Raw genomic sequence first — 13,709 nt, forward strand, 5'->3', positions numbered from 1 at the left:
GCAAATAGAAACAAACTGCGAGCATGCAAGGAATGGATGCATGCGGGAGGTGGACTGGTGGTCAGGCGTGGCTGAATGGGGCTTCATCTATGCTATGGAAGCCCAAGGCTCCCAATAGCATCATATATATATATATACATATACTTTATAAGCATGTAACCTGGGCGTCCATAGGGCTACACCATGCCCCCGCCTGCCCCAGCCTGCCCTCGCCCCCGCCCGCGTGTTCCCTCCCCGCGCCCGCAGCCCCCGCCACCGCGACGACATTTGCGGCGTCCTCCCCGCGCCCGCAGCCCCCGCCCCGTCCTCGTCAATCCGCTCCGCCAGCAAATAGAGGAAGTTGCGTCCCAATCCCACAGTGCTTCCACCTCGACCGCCTATTGGGCTCCCACGCCCATTCCCACCACCTCACCTTGCTTCTATTGCTGTGCTCCGCCACAGAGCCCTAAGTGGAGCTACGAATCCCGTGATCCCCGACGACGCTGCACAGTAGCTCAGTGGTGACGACGAGCACGTCCCCCTCATGCTCTAGGTGGAGCTACAAACCCCGTGAGTCCATGCCCGCACCCTCACCTCTGTCCTCCCGCGATGTCCCCGCCACCCTCCGCCCTCACCTAACGCGATGTCAATGCCCCCGGCCAAGGAGCCTCCTTCCTCCCCCATCCCACTCGCGTGAATCAACATGTGAGGTCGTCCTCGCCCCCCGGTCCATTGTGGCAGACCATGCTCAGCATTGCCGCCAAGAACACGACTCTCCTCGATGTACTGCTCTATCTCGGGGACCTCGCCTAGCACTGCCCCCCGGCTCGCGTCGACGAGGTGTAGTCCTCCCTCACCCGCACCTTTCAGATGATCCAGGTGCTACTCGAGGCTGTCAATCGCGAGATCAATGATGGTGCTAATTTAGGATGCAATGGTTGTTTGCTTTGAATTGAATTATTCCATGCGTTGGGTGGGGGAATAAGGGATAGGAAGCTGCTTACATTTTGAAGAGATTTGATTATACCTTAAGCACGATTGCACTGACACATTGGCTGTGGGAGATGGGTTCTGCTATTTTGGTACGTTCTCATTCATCTCTGCTAGAGCAGATTCGGAATGGTGAGTTTGGCGGTGGTTCATTGTTTCAGTTTGTTAGAATTTTTCAAATGAAAGTTGTCTCAATTTTTGGATCATTCTTGGTTTCATGACGACTTGATGAATGATAAAAGTCTGCTAAATATATAACTGAATGCCCAAACTACAGATTATCTAATGGTCAAACTGAATATTTGTTTTATGGCAAAACAACTATATAGAAAATTACATCTTTCATGTCTTGTTCGGCGGCGGTCCAAGCGGCTACCAATAGGGATGATACAGGTTTTGCTGTTCTTTTATTTATTAATTGGTTCAATTGGAGAATTACCTCAACTTGTTGGGATTAATGTGCTTTGTTCTTTGATGACCCCTTGCTGAGTGAGAAATCAAACGAGATCTGTGCTGGTACCCAAATCTGCCATGTTTATACTTCATGTTGATTCAAAGCAAATCTGCCATTATGTCAAAAAGTCAATAGCATGGTATGCATTTTCACATTTATCTTCATTCAAGGAAAAATGAAACATGTTCATAGCTACTGGAACATGAAGGTGGTGTTTGGTTTCTAGGGACTAATTTTCAATCCCTCCATTTTAGTCCCTAAATTACCAAATTAATTCGAGGGTGTTTGATTTCTAGGGTGTCTAAGGTATAATTAAATCTCTTCAAAATGTAAGCAGGGACTATAGCCCAAAGCCCTAAATTAATTCAAGGGCGAATTAATTTGGGGCTTTGGGCTATAGTGACAAGTAATTTTTATCCTTAAGAACATTGATTAGACTTGTTACAAATTTCTAGCTAGCATGCATTTTTATTATAGAAAATATATCATAGTAGTGTTGAGGATGGATTGGTGTCTTTCAATCTAATCTAATTATTATTGGTTCATGGCAATTATTATATGCTTCTTTAAATCTTCCTGTGTAAATTTGAGTTAGGTCTATCAAGTCTGTTCTATTGATGGTAGCTCACATTTTTTATTCCATGGCCAGATTGATCTCCATGAAGCTCGTCAAAGCATTGAACAACATATATCCCCAGAGAATATCTTCTGCGCTGTCCTTGAAACTGTTGCTCATGCCCAAGTTAGTCTATGCATTTGTTAGTCTGCTCAGGCCCATGTTTAAACTGCTGCTCAGGCCCATATCTGCCCTTGTTAGTCTGTGCATTTGTTAACTGTCATTATTTACTGGACATGCTTTTTTATCCCCTGAGACATCTGGCAACATATGTTAAAACTGATTCATTTTTGTGTACTAATACAATCTGTTGTCAATCAAAGGTGAAATGGTATATTCTAGCATGGATGGTTTGATGAACCCTCGGGCAAACACCGATGCTCTACATGGTATTCAAGATGGTTATAGTTTTGCAATATCATATTACCTTGGTTCTAATATGTCATGCTACCCATCAATACAAACAGAACTTCAAGGTGGGATGAACCTATGTTGATTTTGGTGTGTGTTACCCTCACACAGCACCTCACACTTCCATTATACTACATCACTTTACAGATAGACCCTTACACTTGTTTATAATTACACCAACACTCCCCCTCAAGATGGGCTAAATATATTTAACATTCCCATCTTGTTACATGCCAACTCATTATCCTTAGGACCTAAACCTTTTGTGAGACTATCCACTACTTGATTACGAGATTTGACATACTTCAACTTCAAAGCCCCACTATCAATCTTCTCTTTGATAAAGAACTTATCAATCTCCACATGCTTCATGTGATCAAACTGAACTGGATTATTTGCTATGTTGATTGCTGCCACATTGTCACAATGGAGCAACATCGTCTCATTCTTCAACACTTGAAGCTCCTTCAAGAGACCCTTCAACCATATCATTTCACACACTACTAGAGCCATTGCTCTATGTTCAGCCTCTGGAGTGGACCGAGATACCACAGCTTGCTTCTTGCTTCTCCATGAAACCAAATTACCTCCCACAAATACACAATATCCAGAAGTGGATCTCCGATCATCCCTACTGCTTTCCCAGTCTGCATCACAATACCCCTCCAAATTCATATGTTGATTTGGTCTAAACCACAATCCCTTGCTAGGGGTTCCCTTTAGGTATCTCAGGATTTGATAAACTATCTTCATATGGCCAGTTCTAGGATCATGCATATACCTACTCACCACACTTACTGCATAAGCAATGTTCGGTCTTGTATGGCAAAGATATATCAAACGACCAACTACCCTCTGATATCTTTCCCGATCTATAGGGTCACCTGACTCAGCACAAGTTTGGTGATTCCTATCGATGGGTGAGCCACATGGGCGACACCCAAGCATTCCTGTCTCTGACAAAAGGTCGAGGACATACTTTCTTTGGGAGAGAATAATTCCCTGAGATGATCTAGCTATCTCAATCCCAAGGAAGTATCGGAGTGGTCCAAGGTCCTTTACCTCAAAGGCTCTACTTAGCCGTTCCTTCAGTTTCTTGATCTCCTTCGCATCATCTCTAGTGATCACTATATCATCAACATAAACCGCTAGAATAGTGATACAAGAGTCCTAATGTTTGTAGAAGACCGTGTGGTCTCCATTGCATTGATGATAGCCCATATCACACACAACTCGCCTGAATCTATCAAACCATGCACGTGGTGACTGCTTTAGGCCATAGAGCGACTTCTTAAGTCTGCACACTTTCCCAATAGTCTGTTTATTTGCAAATCCAGGTGGAATTTCCATATAGACCTCTTCCTTCAGATCACCATGGAGAAATGCATTCTTCACATCCAGCTGATGAAGAGGCCAACCAAAGTTGGCCGCACATCAGATTAAGGTCCTCACCGTGCCCATTTTTGCCACAGGTGCAAAGGTCTCATCATAATTGATCCCATATGTATGACTATATCCCTTTGCCACCAGTCTTGCTTTGTACCTGTCAATCTTTCCTTCAGGAGTCTGCTTTACTGTGAAGACCCACTTGCACCCCACCGCCTTATTTCCTTCTGGGAGGTGAACAAGTTCCCATGTCTTGTTCTTCTGAAGGGCAAGCAGCTCTTCCTTCATGGCATCCTTCCACTTTGGATCATGTTTGGCACACCTCCAATCCTTCGGAATAGATATTGTTTGTAGAGATGTAATGAAAGTTCTATATGCAGGAGAGACACTAGAGTATGAGACATACTTAGCAATGTCATGTTCATAATAATAACAAGAAGGAGGTTTCCCAGCATTTACTCTAGGAACTCTTCTTTGTGCAAGATGTAATTCTTCATGTTCAGGAATGGGAGAAATATGGATTGGAGAGACATTACAAGCTGGGTCTGGAGAGGAGTCTGAAGAGAGATATGGGACTGGAGCTTCAACACATCTAGGTTGTGGTTGCTCCCCCTGCTTCTTTGTCTGCTTTTGATAGTATACGATCGGTTGCTCCCCCTGTTTGTCATCCATCTTTGCCCCAATGGAACAATCATGTTGCTCCCCCTGTTTCTCATTCAACTTCCCTGCAGTAGGACATGGGATTGACCCAACAATCACTGCCTCATCATCCTCTGTCTCCTCCTGAATATTAATAGTTGGATCACCATGATCCCCACTACTTTCATCATCACTCAATATCTGCGTAGTTATCCCTTTCTCCACTTCTGGTGGAATCATACCTCCAACAATCACCCCTCCTAAAGCTCCACTAGCCTCATCACTACCTCGACCACTGTCATCCTCCCCCTCTCGACGGTCTCCTCCATCGACCGGAGAGAAGTCCTCCAGGATTTGATATGAATCAACTTTCTTTCTATAGTATGGGTCTTCCTCACGAAATGTTACATCCATACTCACTAACAATCTCTTACCAATAGGGTCCCAACACTTGTATCCTTTCTGAGTAGATGAATAACCCACAAAAATGCACTTGACTGCTTGAGGATCCAACTTACTCACCATAGGTCGATGATCTTTTACAAAACAGACACAACCAAAGACCTTGGGTGGAACACGAAAGTCACACTTTCCCAATAGAAGTTCTGCAGGTGATTTCATATTAAGTATTCTTGAGGGCATCCGGTTGATGAGGTATGTGGCCGTCATTACTGCCTCACTCCACAGATACTTAGGCACATTCATCTGAAACATGAGAGATCTTGCTACTTCCAACAAATGACGATTTTTCCTCTCTGCTACACCATTATGAGGTGGAGTTCCAGGACAAGTTGTTTGGTGAATGATTCCTTGATCTGGCAGATATGATCTAAATTCATTATTCACATACTATGTTCCATTGTCAGTCCTGATAACCCGAATTCTTGCATCAAACTGATTTGCAACCAATTTATGAGTCTTGAAAGCACTTTAACACCTCGTTTTTATGCTTACGTTTATAGATCCAAGTCATACGAGTGTAACAATCAATAAAAGTAACGTACCACTTTGCACCATTCACAGAAGTGACTAAACAAGGACCCCAAACATCTGAATGTATTAGAATAAACGGTTCACAACTACGAAGACCAACACTAGGGTAGGTAGATCTAGTATGTTTGCCAAGTTCACATGCATCACATACAAGTCTACTTTTGTCCACTCCCTTAAACATCATGGGATACAACCGACTTAAGTTCTCAAAAGATATATGTCCTAACCGACGATGATGTAGTAGAATCTCCTTGACATCCCCCTCAACAGTTGCTTTCAATGCTGACTCCTCATGACTGATGAACCACAACCCATTATGCCTGACTCCAGTCCCAATCTTTCTCCCAGTACTCTTCTCCTGAAAGACACAAGAATTATCATCAAATATTATTGTGCACTTGAATTGGTCAATGATTGAACTTACAGAAAGGAGATTGACTGGAAAGATGGAACATGCAGAACTGATGACAAGCTAAGAGATGGTGTACACTCAATAGATCCTATACCACAGATTTGTTGAGATGTACCATCAACAATTTGAACTGACTCAGAATGTGTATAAGGAATGTATGTTTTGAAAGGGGTGGACATGCCAGTCACATGCTTTGATGCTCCTGAATCTATGACCCAATATATGTGATGCCTACATGAGGATGCAAAAGCTTGTGCCTGAGTACCTTCGCCCATGTGGGCGTAGTTGGCAAAGTTACCGAAGGAGTTGGTGGCTTGCCCATCAGGTGAAGTGAGGCACTCAGAAGACTTTCCCTTCTGCCACTGCTCCCATTGCTTAACTTGTTCCCCAGACAGAGTAACAGTGAGACTCTCTTCAGTGGTAGCTATGTTGGCCTTGGAGCCACCACGGCCTCTACCACGACCTCTGCGACCTCTTCCATAGCTCCCACGACCACGAGTACCGCCTCGTCCTCCACGAGATCCTCCCGTGCCACCATTTCCTCTAGGGTTGGGACAATCGTAACTCAGGTGTCCCCTTTCCCCACAATTATAGCATTTTCTATCCTCAATTGCAACGTATGCTGGCTTCACATGATTACCACTACTCATCACTCGAAGTCTGCTCTCTTCATCTATCATGGCAGACACAACCTCATCCGTGGTAGGAATACTCTCCTGGTGACAAAAGGCCGCTCTCCTGCTCTCAAACTCAGAATCCAGATTCTTTAGAAAGTGGGTCACCCTCCTATCCTCTACCCACTTATGAACCATTTGTGCATCCTGTGGGCAAACCATTTGGAGAGGAGCATAATGATCCAGCTCTCCCCATAAGTGATGGAGCTCACTAGCATATTGTTCCACTAGTCTCCCCATCTGCTTTACTGCATCTACCTTGCTCTGTATTTCCATCATCACCATCACATTCCCCTTTCGAGAGTATATATTACTCAAGGTCTTCCAGATCTGTGATGCAGTACGCATGGCTTCCACCCTCTTGCTAACAGTGGGAGACATGGATGCCAATAACCATGCAACTATCATAGAGTTTGTCGCATGCCAGATTCTCCATTCTGCGCTGAGCTTATCAATCGGCTCAACACATGTCTCCTCAAAATAATGCTCCACTCCCTTGCCTCCTAGGAGTACATGCACTCTTCTGGACCAGCTTAGATAATTCTTACTACCTTCTAACTTCACATCATTAGGCACAAGTTCCAACTTCAACTCAGATGTACCTGTATTGGCCTTAGCACCAATCAACCCTAACCCCATGAGCTCTTGGATCATACTTCTCATTTCACTCATCATCTCACTCTTTGTGATCCCTCCTGAACCACTACCATCAATTCCTGTCTTCTTCGCAGCCTCCTCTATACTCATTTTCACAGAAGCACACTGAAAGTCGCCTAGAGGGGGGGTGAATAGGCAAATCTGAATTTTATATACTTAAGCACACACTACAAGCCGGGGTTAGCGTTAGAAATATAAACGAGTCCGAAAGAGAGGGAGAGGGCGAAAATAAATCACAAGCAAATAAGAGCGGATGACACGGTGATTTGTTTTACCGAGGTTCGGTTCTTGCAAACCTACTCCCTGTTGAGGTGGTCACAAAGACCGGGTCTCTTTCAACCCTTTCCCTCTCTCAAACGGTCACCTAGACCGAGTGAGCCTTTCTCTTCAATCAAATGGGACACTAAGTCCACTACAAGGACCACCACAACTTGGTGTCTCTTGTTTTGATTACAAGTGAGTTGAACACAAGAATAGAGGAAGAAGAAAAGCAATCCAAGCGCAAGAGCTCAAATGAACACAAATGTCTCTCTCTCTCTCTCTCTAGTCACTAATTTGGTTGGAGTGATTCCGGACTCGGGAGAGGATTTGATCTCTTTGTTTGTGTCTTGTATTGAATGCTATAGCTCTTGTATAAGGTGTGAAGGCTGAAAACTTGGATGCAATGAATGGTGGGTGGTTGGGGGTATTTATAGCCCCAACCACCAAAGGAGCCGTTGGTGGAGGCTGCTGTCGCATGGCGCACCGGACAGTCCGGTGCGCCACCAGACACTGTCCGGTGCGCCACTAGACACTGTCCGGTGCGCCAGCCACGTCACCCGGCCGTTGGGTTCTGACCGTTGGAGCTTCTGACTTATGGGCCACCGGACAGTCCGGTGGTGCACCGGACAGTCACGGTTCACTGTCCGGTGCGCCTTCTGGCGCCTGTCCTGACTTCTGCGCGCGCAGGTGTGCACTGTAGCGCATTTATTGTTCTTGCATACGACCGTTGGCGCTGTGTAGCCGTTACTCCGCTGGCGCACCGGACAGTCCGGTGAATTATAGCGGAGCAGCTCCCAGAATTCCCGAAGGTGGCAAGTTCAGATTGGAATTCCCTGGTGCACCGGACACTGTCCGGTGGTGCACCGGACACTGTCCGGTGCGCCAGACCAGGGCACACTTCGGTAGTCATTTGCTCTTTTTATTTGAACCCTTTCTTGGTCTTTTTATTGGTTTGTTGTGAACCTTTGGCACCTGTAGAACTCATAATCTATAGCAAACTAGTTAGTCCAATTATTTGTGTTGGGCAATTCAACCACCAAAATCAATTAGGAAAAGGTGTAAGCCTATTTCCCTTTCAATCTCCCCCTTTTTGGTGATTGATGCCAACACAAACCAAGGCAAATATAGAAGTGCAGAATTGAACTAGTTTGCATAAGGTAAGTGCAAAGGTTGCTTGGAATGAAACCAATAATTATTTACTAGATATGCATATATGCCTTTCTTTTTATTTAAAATTTTGGACCACGCTTGCACCACTTGTTTTGTTTTTGCAAATGTTTTAGAAATTCTTTTTCAAAGTCTTTTGCAAATAGTCAAAGGTAAATGAATAAGATTTTGACAAGCATTTTCAAGATTTGAAATTTTCTCCCCCTGTTTCAAATGCTTTTCCTTTGACTAAACAAGACTCCCCCTTAATGAGATCCTCCTCTTAGTGTTCAAGAGGGTTTTAGATATTAATTTTGGAGAGGGTATACCAATTTGAAATTATATCAAAACTAAGATACCAATTGAAAACAACTTTTCTTTTAATACAAATTTGAAAGACTTCAATTTTTGAAATTGGTGGTGGTGCGGTCCTTTTGCTTTGGGCTAATACTTTCTCCCCCTTTGGCATGAATCGCCAAAAACGGATACTTGTGAGTGAAATATAAGCCCTTTACTTTCTCCCCCTTTGGTAAATAATATAGGAGTGAAGATTATACCAAATTGGAGAGTGGTGTGGAGCGATGGCGAAGGATGATCAATTCGATGGAGTGGAGTGGAAGCCTTGTCTTCGCCGAAGACTCCATTTCCCCTTTCAACCTATGACTTAGCATAATATTCACTTGAAAACACATTAGTCATAGCACATGAAAGAGATATGATCAAAGGTATATAAATGAGCTATGTGTGCAAAATATCAATCAAAATTCCTAGAATCAAGAATATTTAGCTCATGCCTAAGTTTGGTAAATGTTTTCTCATCTAATGGCTTGGTAAAGATATCGGCTAGTTGTTCTTTGGTGTTAATATATGAAATCTCGATATCCCCCTTTTGTTGGTGATCCCTCAAAAAGTGACACAGAATGGCTATGTGTTTAGTGCGGCTATGCTCAACGGGATTATCCGCCATGCGGATTGCACGCTCATTATCACATAGAAGAGGGACTTTGGTTAATTTGTAACCATAGTCCCTAAGGGTTTGCCTCATCCAAAGTAATTGTGCGCAACAATGGCCTGCGGCAATATACTCGGCTTCAGCGGTAGAAAGAGCGACAGAATTTTACTTCTTTGAAGCCCAAGACACCAGAGATCTTCCCAAGAACTGGCAAGTCTCTGATGTGCTCTTTCTATCAATCTTACACCCTGCCCAATCAGCATCGGAATAACCAATTAAGTCAAAAGTGGATCCCTGGGGTACCAAAGGCCAAAGTTAGGAGTATAAACTAAATATCTCAAGATTCGTTTCATGGCCCTAAGGTGAACTTCCTTAGGATCGGCTTGGAATCTTGCACACATGCATACGAAAAGCATAATATCCGGTCGAGATGCACATAAATAGAGTAAGGATCCTATCATCGACCGGTATACCTTTTGATCTACGGATTTACCTCCCGTGTCGAGGTCAAGATGCCCATTGGTTCGCATGGGTGTCTTGATGGGCTTGGCATCCTTCATCCCAAAGTTGGTGAGTATGTCTTGAATGTACTTAGTTTGGCTAATGAAGGTGCCCTCTTGGAGTTGTTTGACTTGAAATCCTAGAAAATACTTCAACTCCTCCATCATAGACATCTCGAATTTTTGAGTCATGATCCTACTAAACTCTTCACATTTAGATTCGTCAGTAGACCCAAATATGATATCATCAACATAAATTTGGCATACAAACAAATCATTTGCAAGTGTTTTAGTAAAGAGAGTAGGATCGACTTTTCCGACTTTGAAGCCATTAGTGATAAGAAAATCTCTTAGGCATTCATACTATGCTCTTGGGGCTTGCTTGAGCCCATAAAGCGCCTTAGAGAGTTTATAAACATGGTTAGGGTACTCACTATCTTTAAAGCCGGGAGGTTGCTCAACATAGACCTCTTCCTTGATTGGTCCATTGAGGAAGGCACTTTTCACGTCCATTTGATAAAGCTTAAAGCCATGGTAAGTAGCATAGGCAAGTAATATGCGAATTGACTCAAGCCTAGCTACGGGTGCATAGGTTTCACCAAAATCCAAACCTTCGACTTGTGAATATCCCTTGGCCACAAGTCGGGCTTTGTTCCTTGTCACCACACCATGCTTATCTTGCTTGTTGCGGAAGACCCACTTGGTTCCTACAACATTTTGGTTAGGACGTGGAACTAAATGCCATACCTCATTCCTCGTGAAGTTGTTGAGCTCCTCTTACATCGCCAGCACCCAATCCAAATCTTGAAGTGCTTCCTCTACCCTGTGTGGCTCAATAGAGGAAACAAAAGAGTAATGTTCACAAAAATGAGCAACACGAGATCGAGTAGTTACCCCCTTATGAATGTTGCCGAGGATGGTGTTCACGGGGTGATCTCGTTGGATTGCTTGGTGGACTCTTGGGTGTGGCGGTCTCGGGCCCTCATCATCTTCCTTGTCTTGATCATTAGCATCTCCCCATTGATCATTGTCCTCCTCTTGAGGTGGCTCCTCTTGATCTTCTCCTTCATCATCTTCAGCCTCATCCTCATCTTGAGTTGGTGGAGATGCTTGTATGGAGGAAGATGGTTGATCTTGTGCTTGTGGAGGCTCTTCGGATTCCTTAGAACACACATCCCCAATGGACATGTTTCTTAGTGCGACGCATGGAGCCTCTTCATCATCTTGTTCATCAAGATCAACTTGCTCTACTTGAGAGCCGTTAGTCTCATCAAACACAATGTCACAAGAAACTTCAACTAGTCCAGTGGACTTGTTGAAGACTCTATATGCCCTTGTGTTTGAATCATAACCAAGTAAAAAGCCTTCTATAGCCTTAGGAGCAAATTTAGATTTTCTACCTCTTTTAACAAGAATAAAGCATTTGCTACCAAAGACTCTAAAATATGAAACATTGGGCTTTTTACCGGTTAAGAGTTCATATGATGTTTTCTTGAGGATTCGGTGAAGATATAACCGGTTGATGGCGTAGCAAGCGGTATTGACCGCCTCGGCCCAAAACCGATCCAAAGTTTTGTACTCATCAAGCATGGTTCTTGCCATGTCCAATAAAGTTCTATTCTTCCTCTCCACTACACCATTTTGTTATGGCGTGTAGGGAGAAGAGAACTCATGCTTGATGCTCTCCTCCTCAAGAAAGTCTTCAATTTGAGAGTTCTTGAACTCCGTCCCCGTTGTCGCTTCTTATTTTCTTGATCCTCAAGACGAACTCATTTTGAGCCCGTCTCAAGAAATCCCTTTAAAGTCTCTTGGGTTTGAGATTTTTCCTGCAAAAAGAACACCTAAGTGAAGCGAGAATAATCATCCACAATAACTAGACAGTAATTACTCCCGCCGATGATTATGTAAGCTATGTGGCCGAATAGGTCCATGTGGAGTAGCTCAAGCGGCCTGTCAGTCGTCATGATGTTCTTGTGTGGATGATGAACACCAACCTGCTTCCCTGCTTGACATGCGCTACAAACCCTGTCTTTCTCAAAATGACCATTGGTTAGTCCCAAAATGTGCTCTCCCTTTAGAAGTTTGTGAAGATTCTTCATTCCAACGTGGGCTAGTCGGCGATGCCAGAGCCAACCCATGTTAGTCTTAGCAATTAAGCAAGTGTCGAGTTCAGCTCTATTGAAATCAACTAAGTATAGCTGACCCTCTAACACTCCCTTAAAGACTACTGAATCATCACTTCTTCTAAAGACAGTAACACCTACATCTGTAAAAAGACAGTTGTAACCCATTTTGCATAATTGAGAAACAGAAAGCAAGTTGTAATCTAAAGAATCTACAAGAAAAACATTGGAAATAGAATGGTCAGGTGATATTGCAATTTTACCAAGTCCTTTGACCAAACCTTGATTTCCATCCCCGAATGTGATAGCTCGTTGGGGATCTTGGTTTTTCTCATAGGAGGAGAACATCATTTTCTCCCTTGTCATGTGGTTTGTGCACCCGCTATCAATGATCCAACTTGAGCCCCCGGATGCATAAACCTACAAAACAAATTTAGGCCTTGTTCTTAGGTACCCAAACGGTCTTGGGTCCTTTCACATTAGAAACAAGCACCTTGGATACCCAAACACAAGTCTTTGAGCCCTTGTGTTTGGCCCCAACATATTTGGCAACTACTTTGCCTGATTTGTTAGTTAAAACATATGATGCATCAAGAGTCTTAAATGAAATGTTAGGTTCATTTGATGCAATAGAAGTTCTCTTCTTAGGCAATTTAGCACGGGTTGATTGCCTAGAACTAGATGCCTCACTCTTATAAATAAAAGCATGATGAGAGCCAGAGTGAGACTTTCTAGAATGAATTCTCCTAATTTTGTGCTCGGGATAACCGGCAGGGTATAAAATGTAACCCTCGTTATCCTGAGGCATGGGAGCTTTGCCCTTAACAAAGTTTGACAATCTTTTAGGAGGGGCATTAAGCTTGACATTGTCTCCCTATTGGAAGCCAATGCCATCCTTAATGCCAGGGCGTCTCCCATTATAGAGCATACTACGAGTAAATTTAAATTTTTCATTTTCTAACTCATGCTCGGTAATTTTAGCATCTAATTTTGCTATATGATCATTTTGTTGTTTAATCATAGCAATGTGATCATGAATAGCATCTATGTTAACATCTCTACATCTAGTGCAAATAGTAACATGCTCAACAGTAGATGTAGAGGGTTTGCAAGTATTTAAATCAATAATCTTAGCATGCAAAATAGCATTCTCGTCTCTAAGATTGGAAATGGAAACATTGCAAACATTTAATTCCTTAGCCTTAGCAATTAATTTTTCATTCTCATTTCTAAGGCTAGCAAGAGAGGCATTCAATTTTTCAATCTTAGCAATTGAACTAGCATTATCATTTCTAAGATTGTCAATTGAATCATCACAAACATTTGATTTCTCAACCTTAGCAATTAATTTGGCATGTTCATTTCTAAGGTTTGAAATAACATCATGGCAAGTGCTTAGCTCACTAGATAAGTTTTCACATTTTTCTACCTCTAGAGCATAAGCATTTTTAACCTTAACATGCTTTTTTGTTTTCTTTAATTAGGAAGTCCTCTTGGGTGTCCAAGAGTTCGTCCT

At 43.2% G+C, this 13,709-nt stretch overlaps 1 long non-coding RNA gene across 1 annotated transcript; it reads left to right on the forward strand.

The window, feature by feature from the left end:
* The first annotated feature begins 247 nt into the window (after positions 1-247).
* LOC103638732 (uncharacterized) lies at positions 248-2,381 on the forward strand. The gene is made up of 2 exons (XR_558993.3): positions 248-858; positions 2,073-2,381. It is a non-coding gene; the product is annotated as an uncharacterized lncRNA (long non-coding RNA).
* Positions 2,382-13,709: the final 11,328 nt, after the last annotated feature.

Source organism: Zea mays, chromosome 9 (assembly GCF_902167145.1).
Source record: "Zea mays cultivar B73 chromosome 9, Zm-B73-REFERENCE-NAM-5.0, whole genome shotgun sequence".
Taxonomy (NCBI): Eukaryota; Viridiplantae; Streptophyta; class Magnoliopsida; order Poales; family Poaceae; genus Zea; species Zea mays.